At 38.2% G+C, this 8783-nt stretch overlaps 1 pseudogene; it reads left to right on the top strand.

Moving 5' to 3' along the window:
• The first annotated feature begins 4150 nt into the window (after positions 1 to 4150).
• LOC146646890 (B2 bradykinin receptor pseudogene) lies at positions 4151 to 5161 on the top strand (annotated as a pseudogene).
• The last annotated feature ends 3622 nt before the right edge of the window (positions 5162 to 8783 follow it).

The raw sequence follows: 8783 nt of genomic DNA, 5'->3' as shown, positions 1-8783 counted from the left end.
AATGTGTCTCATACTGATGGCATCTACTTTTCTTTTGCTGCTTATGTATAAAATGACCAAAAAAAAAAGGATATGTTTCTAAAACTATTATGTCATTAGACTTAACACAATAATAATGCTGTTATGTGGCTAATCGGCACTATCAGATTATGTTTATTGCTGTGCATGAGGAAATAATATAAGTAATGGACAGACACTGCAGGAGAAATAGACTGAAATGCATTTACAGTCTGCATAATGACATTTTTGTCTTGCATTGTGGACAAACAGCATCTGTTTCTTTGACATGTTATATGGATTTATAGCAACAGACTTCTCAGTTTAACTTTGTTTGTCTTTTACGTCTTTAAATTTAAATATTTTGACATATTAGTCAGTATTTATTTATTCATTGTAAACCAAATATTTATATCTTATGGCTTTTGTCTTTCGGGTTATCAACATATGGTCATGTCCATTTTATCTAAATCAAATAACAATCCAAGCAATGTCAGACCCTTTTTATTTAGACCAATGTACTGCTTTATTCATGCCATTTCCTTTGCCTGCTACGCCTTCCTGGAAGATTCTTGGAAAAAACTGTTTACTGTTAGGAGGAAAACCTTTTTTTCCTCACTCATGTTGTTAAAGAAACTGTGGACAATGCTCAGATAGTTTATGTGTTTCCATATGTTGTTAACACATTATAAGTAACCGACTTTAGCAGACTCCCAAACAGCCTGCCTCACAATTTTCATTTCACCGGTACATGATGCTACTTGCTTCTGGGTGTTAATTCTGTCAACTCATTAAACTTTTAAGCTAAGAGGAAATACTGTGGGTGGGGCTAAATGTTGCTGTAGCTTTCTTGCCTTCACCTAACATTAGACCTTCCCAAAATAAAAAAAAATACTTAGCACCCACCACAGTGCACAACTGCCCCATGACTATTTTTCCAGTGCAGTTAAATGTTCTAATGAAATACTCAAGTGGCTTTATTTTTTAAATGGTGCTATCTAGCAAACAATGTATGGTATTGTATTTGTTATGTAATCTGATGTGCAGTGTGACAGTTTATCTGAAAGTGGCCTAGTCCATCTCTCTGTCCAGCTGAAGACAGGACTGTCACAGATGTTGCATTATGCATTTTGGGTGTTCAGTAATTTTCACTCTCAGAGCTGATGTTACACATGGCCTGTATTTTTATAGTGCTTTTACTAGTCCCACCTAGGGACCCCAAAGCGCTTTACACACCCAGTCATCCACCCATTCACACACTGGTGGAGGCAAGCTACAGTTGTAGCCACAGCTGCCCTGGGGCAGACATAAGTATTTAAAATCAGTTAATTATGTTTACTCAGTCAAACTATTTATTGGTGTTATTTGGTTATTTAGGCAACTGTATTCATTTAGATATAATGGTTTGTCTCATTATGTAATGCCTATCAGGTTATCACAATAATTATCAGAATATGTACATACCTGTTCCTATTTTTGTTGCTTTTTACATTCTGTATATGACTGAAAATAAATATAATAGAACTATAACTCACCAAAAACCAGTACACTACTTTTTCTTAGCTATTTCTGTTTTGATTTGCTTTAGTCTCTCTGCTTTGAAGACAGTTGCACAATGCAGTGACAGTTATTTAGCATTGCAAGTTTTCAGCCATTCAGTAGGCATGTAGACATGTCAGAGCAGGAAAAGATCTGGCAAAGCAGAACATTGTTCTTCTCAGGTATTTCAGTCTGTGGAAAAACAGAAGACGTGTGCTCATTTTTTTTACCTACTACCAAAAGGGCCACGTGTTCCAGCGGACAACATAATGGCCTCCTGACTCCAACTTTACTGTGAAAAACATGTTAGTAAATCAGCATGCACAAAACCAGAACCCAGAAGCATCTAAATGGACTTCAATCAGGTTTTTGTTTTGTCTCTGTACTTGTGTGTTTTTCTCTTGTGATGTCAATGTGACATCTGTGAATAAATCCTAGTTTTCCTGGTTGTCTGGCTAAAGCATTCTTTAAGCATATGGTCATAGAAACAGTTGAGCTGCGATACAAAGTGTCACAAATTTTTGGGACATTTGTCAGATCTTCACATTTTATATTATTCAGAATTAATTTGGCAAAGCCTATGCTGGTATATTCACAATCCGAATTATGCTAGGGTATCCTGTAATTGAGTTTTAGGATATTTTAGAAATTAGAAGTTTGGCTGCTAAATACTCAAATATTGACTCTATCTCCACTTTTCTGCTGTTTGGTTTCGGGCTTGTGCAGCATGCACTGAGTCTATAGTGCTAAGAAAATGTTGCTTTGCGAGAAGCCGCTGTGGGACAGCCTTATAACAACTGTGAAATACAATTAAAAGATCCTTAAGATCCATCCTTTAAAAAAATAGAAAAAAAACAAAACAATACCTGGTGCTTCTCACTCATCATGTGCTCCTTCGTCTTCTGTTACTGTCAGCAGTGACTATCGTATCTATCGAGCTATGTTCTTCTGGTCTTTGTCAGGACCTGTTCTGAGTCTCCGCGCTCTTATTAAACTCCTCCACTTATAGAAAGAGAGAGAGAGAGAGCATGCATTTGAGAGAGACAGACAGAGAGAGAGAGTTAACAAACATTACCATTATTCTGGTCCCACATGATGCTTGTAAATGCACGAGACCACATTTAGTAAGTTGTCAGGAGCACCTGACCTAATGCTCTGATCTCTACAGACTTACAAACTGAATTTAAAAAGTACACACACACACACAGTTAAGTAAATTTAGTGCAATGATACACATAATGCTACTGAACGAGGAAAAGTAGAGGATTGGCTGAATGAATGGAGGAGGGGGTGGCAAAACATCGAGTCATCTCATATCATCAAAGACATCTGACATCACTTTAATGTCAGTTTATTTTCTCCTTCAAGTGAGCAAGTGGGGCAGAGTCAGAAAACAACTGCAACTGGAGTTACTGGGAGGGTGTAGCTGGCTAGATTGATGTGTTCTTTTTTCCATCTAGAGAACAGACTCTTTTCCCTAAAAGGTATGCATGAGCCTTATTTGGCTTGGTTTATACTTGTCTGTGTTTTTCTCTGTGGTTAAAATATTTATCAACAGCACAGATTTAGAAACATGATGTCTGACAGTGTAAACATGTCACGATATAGACTGGAGATCATTAACTGGAATTGTCTCTGCATGTTTAGTGTTATAGTCATTATCTTAAGCCAAATGCACTAAGAAGATTTATGCTGAAACAAACTCCAAACACATGTAAAAAGGAGGGTTTGTATTTTGTTATGTTTTTGTTTTAATCTTTATGCATTTAGAATTAATTTAGGAAGAATGTGGCTGCAACTGATGGTGAGGATATGCAGAAAATGAGGTTGCTATAAATATCAGTGACTCAGGTCAGTCCTGATAAACAGTAATCAGTTATTAGAAACGTAGATGTGCTTGTATTGTACTGTTGGAACTTTAAATGACTGATAATGGAAAGGGCTCTGCATGTAAAATAGAAAGGTATTCTCTTTTTTGTCATTACATGTTTATAAGCAAAGAAAAAGACACACAAATAAGTACTTAATAGAGGTAGACTGGTATTATCAGTTCGAATAATAGCCAAAATTATAGCTATAATAGCTATAATAACATAATATAATAGCTGGTTATTTTTCTTAATAGAAAAACATTATTACAGATGTTTCTCTGGGAAGAAGGAAAAATTCAAAAATATCTTGTTGCAATGGTTGTGGCACCCATGGTTTGATGATAGATTAAGCAAAAGCGCCTCATCAAAATTCAACTAACACACAAGAACGCTTGTTATTCAAAACAATTATTAATCTCTTAATTTTGCAGATACACTTTCGGTTAATTGGTGACTTTAAATAGGCTGTGATTTTAAATGTGACTGTAAGTGTGAATTAATGGTCTCTCTCAGCCACAGTTTTTGTGTTTTTGAGTCAAATTCTTTGCAAAATAAATGAAAATGTAGCAGCAGTATTTTGCATTATATATCAGTGTTACTCGTAATTATGTGTATCTCTGTACTGTGCGCCATCAAAATAACATAATGTTCTCACATCAAACTGTTTTTAGAATAATATTTTATATTTTATTTGCTGTCCTCTGTTTTTCTGCAGCATCCATTCCAACTCTTACTCTGTCAAGATGTCTGGAAACCAAAGCAACACAAGTGAAAACCATTGTATTGTTGACAACAACAGCTTGATCTTCACTCTGGTTCCACCCTACATCCTGGTCATCAGTGTGCTTGGAATCATCTTTAATGTGTTTGTGCTGATGGTTTTCTGCCTCCACAAGAAGGCCTGCACTGTGGCTGAGATATACCTCAGCAACCTGGCTGGAGCTGACCTTGCTCTGGTGTGCTTTTTGCCCTTCTGGGCTGAATATACAAGAAAGGGATTTGACTGGCCTTTCAGTGAAAGCCTGTGCAAAGTGACATCAGCTGTTATCTACATGAATGCGTTCTGCAGTATTTACTTCCTTGTTCTGGTTAGCATAGATCGTTATGTGGCACTGGTGCACCCGCTTTCCCATGAGAGGATGCGCAGGCCGTTTTACGCCAAACTGGGATGTCTGTTTGTGTGGGGTCTTGGCTTGGTCTTTGCTCTCCCCGTGTTCATCTACAGGAAGTTAGAATTCAAACCTCAGTCAAATCTTACTCAATGTTCACTTGACTTACCACAAAATCAATATCTGGCATCTGAGGTGATAACCATAATTTTCAGCTTCATCATCCCTATTATCATTATTTCCTTCTGCACTGTCAGAATTTTTCAGTCACTGAATAACAGGCTAATGGAGGGTTTAAACTCTAAGAAAATGGAGCAGAAGGCCACCACTCTCATCCTGGCAGTTCTCCTGGCATTCCTGATCTGCTGGGTGCCATTCCACGTGACAAAGATACTAGATGTGCTCCAAAACACTGGCATTCTGAAATGCCACATCACACTGACCATCGTCCAACAGATCTCTACGTACTTTGCCTTCTTCAACAGTGTCCTTAACCCCATTCTCTACGTCATTGCTGGAAATAACTTCAGAAGAAGAGCTAAGGAACTCTCCAAGCAGTGGAACAATAAGACTACAGAAACATTCAGCCTCATGTCAACTCGCATAACGACTCTGAGGCTGACAAAGTCTCAAGCTACTCTCTGATCTTTTGAGTTTTGATGTGTGCTTTGGTTATTTTAAATTAACTGGGTAATTATTCACCCAAGCATGAGAAAAAAATTTTTTTAGGCAATCTAAATATATAGGGTTTATTTAACATTGTTTATTACACTGTATCTCCAGAAAGTAGTAGTAAGGTTTGAGTGCCTTGAGGGGTGCTGCTATTTTTTTTCCCTAATTCTATGCACATACAATACCAGGAATTTGGTGGATATCCATATTAAAGAAGCATATTTGAAAGTAACGCACAGTCTCTTGAGCATTTAGAGTCTTGGTTCTGCATAATGTCAGTGAGAGTGATATCCTTGATATTATCATCTCAGGTATACAGCTCTGGCTGTGAGCACAGCAGTCCCAACCACCTACTATTTAAGTCATGCTCAGAATAAAGTTGGCTTAGAGAGAAGAAGCTGCAACAGCAAGAATGAACTAAGAGGCTTCACTAAAAGCCAAGATAAATAAGGATTAACTAGGACTGTTAATCAGGCAAAGTTAGAAGACGCACACATACAGACGCACACACACACACAAATATAATCCACATCTCTTGTTTTACATCAAAAGTTCAAGCAACAAGGGTGGGGTTGCTTTCAAAGCCAAGGATCCGGTATAGCTTCGGTATAACAGGATCTGAGACGCGAATCTGAATCTGCCATTCTACTGCTTTATTTTTTTTATTCAGTTATATTTTATTAGATATGCTTTCAGATCTAATGCAATAATAACACTGCTACATAATTGAATAGCATTACCACATTTATTCTCTATTACATAAGTAATGGACACAAGCTAATATAATGGAACGACTATACAAAGGAGATGAAAGAAGGTTAACAGCGTTAAAAGCATTAACACAAGATTTTAATGGTTAGATGTTCCACACTGTACATGTGAGTGGTTGTGTATTAATATGTCTCTGTGCTGCAACATTATGCGGTTTTACTGCTACCGATTGGAATACTTTAGTGATGAACTGTAAACCACTAAACCTGTTGTGCTGCGCAGTATTACTTACTGTTGTGTATTACATTGTAAAGAATTCCTTTCCTACTCCTGTGACTCCAAAAACACATTTAACCTACCAATACTGAAGAACTACCTGCACACTGTATTAATCTTTGCATGTATGTAACAGTATATGAAAAACAGCGAATTGTATGCCTCGTACTCAAACTCCGCTTTTAGTGGCAGCTTCTGTGTATGTATTGTGAAACATTTATACAGTGAACTTGCGATATATCACCTTGCTAGATCAGTGTAAATACAAAAACTCAATAATCCTCATTTACTGGCATCTTCTGTAGTCCGCTGTGGTAAATAAATGTCTACACACCAGGGAACTTTAAATTCTAAATCAAAAATAATGTTTTAAATTAAACGCACATCCCCTTTTAAGTTACACTATGTGAGTTATTAGATATTTTATACTTTGGATTAGTTGGTGATTTCAGCTTGGCAGTTGTGGGGAATGTGGGTCTTAATGTAAATCTGTGTTGGCCCAGTCCAGTGTGGATTCCCCGTATGACAGCTGGGATAGACTCCAGTCCTCATATGTCCCAGAACTAGATGAATGGTTAAAAGAATAGATGGATGGCTATGGTTCTCAGCACCTCTGATAAGCCTTTATTTGGTAAGCTGTGATTGATTAAACTACAAAGGATTAACAAACTCCAGGCGTACCTGTCCACTCAGTGGCAGGCTTTGAACTGTCAACAGGCAGCTGTTACAATGTAAACAGCAGGCAGATCTCTGTCAGTATCGGATTTATCTCATGGACATATTGGCACATCCCAGTAAATTTAACAGAATACACTGAACCACACGGGGACTATTGAAATAACATGATATAAATATTAATTTTCTTAAAAGTTCTGTCCATGTAAATGTTACTTTTTTGGGGATTAAACATGAACATAAAATAATGGTTTCATTTGAGAGAAAATTGCATGTGTCAAAGTGGAGTATTTTCTGTTTGTTTAGTGTAAATGTCTTCATATCGCTATGATACAGAATAAAGGAAGTGATTTTGGGTTGAGCTCTAGTACTCTATTAATCTATTAATCTCTATTAATCTAATACTATTTTCCTTCTGTCACTGGAGTCTCCCTTTCCAGCTAGCTTCCCCTGTTGCAACTGTGTCCTACAAAAACCCATTCATTCCCGTTTTCTCTCCCCCTTTATATAGATGGGCTCAAATCATCACCAATCAACCACTCCCTGCAGTAATCTCCAAATGGCTGACTGCTTGACTAGAGGGGAATCTCCACTCCCACATAGGTATGGCCTATAGCTCACCCGAAAACACAAAATTATGCAATAATTGAAATGGAAAATAATGCCAACCCAATGTTTAGTGAGAGATTCTCTCAATTATTCCACCAACTGATAACAATAGTATTTTCATTCTGAGCTTAATCAAACAGTTCAAACGCCTTTTCAGATGTTATGTTCACAGAAGGCCCGAGTCTATAAAGGTCCATAAAACAATACCTGAACCAACACCATAAAAATGAACCATGCAAAGAGACAAAGTGCTACTTGAAGTGGAAAAAACAAAGACTGCATTGACTGAAAAGCAGAAGAGCTGGCTAAAGAGTGAGTCATTATATATTAGTTTAAATTCAGTTTACTTTCTCTTTTAAGTAAGAAAAACACAGCTATTTAGTAGGAATTCGTTTGGCCTTTTTTTCCACCTGGAGAACAGATTCTTTTGCCTGCAAGCCAAACTTAATTTTGGTTGTTTTTTAATCCTTCATGTTTCTGCCTTTCTGCTCTGCAAAGGGGATTAACAAGTCAACACTAACAGGGTTTTTCAGCTTTTTGCCATTACTTGTTCAAAACTTTAAAAACACCCTTCAATTAACTTACACGCTGTGCAAATTAAGAAACTTGCACAGCGCGATGGGTGTAGCGCGATGGGTGTGGCCCTGTCAGCTGCTGGTCACGCCTAGGTTCTCACACACCTACTTCTGACCAAGCTCATCGGGGCAGCTACTTAACAGAGCGATGGAGCTTTCTCCAGCGCAGGATTTGTTAGTCCAGGAAGTACAGATATCGTGTTTGCCCGCAGGGGTCAGTGTCTAACGGCTGCTTCCATTGTTTTCCCTGCAGGAGGAGCGTGGAGAAGAAGGACAGCACAGCACGCACAGGGTGTGCAGAGTCACCGGGGAGCACGAACACGGACGCCACTGGAAGACGCACACGGGAGTCTTGGGGAGCGCGGGGATTAGTTTGGCATCAGTATTTACCACACTGTAAATAAACGCACTGTACACACAGACCTCTGCCCCTGGGTCCTCCTTTCCCTCACAACCCCAGACCATGACAATAATGTGCATAAAAGCACTCATCTGAGGTTTGTTTTTAAATGCTTGATATCTATTGAAGCCAGTATTACATATTGAATCAGAATCTGGCATTAATCTAAGACACTAAGACATTTCGGTGTTCGGACCGGTCTGAGGAAAGACGAGAAACGCTTTTAAAGCTGAAGCGCTGCGGTCGGGATTTAATGAGGTGCAGTGCCAGTTTTACGATGGAAGGTGTGGTCACAGCAGGTATTTTGGTGGCTTACCTTATTGGTGAAGTATTTGTAGGAGTGTTTTCT

The sequence above is a fragment of the Rhamphochromis longiceps genome, linkage group LG19 (genome assembly GCF_057381845.1).
Source record: "Rhamphochromis longiceps isolate RC_006_pf linkage group LG19, R_longiceps_female_GT1.1, whole genome shotgun sequence".
Classification (NCBI taxonomy): domain Eukaryota; kingdom Metazoa; phylum Chordata; class Actinopteri; order Cichliformes; family Cichlidae; genus Rhamphochromis; species Rhamphochromis longiceps.
This window is presented reverse-complemented; position numbering and strand designations above follow the sequence as displayed.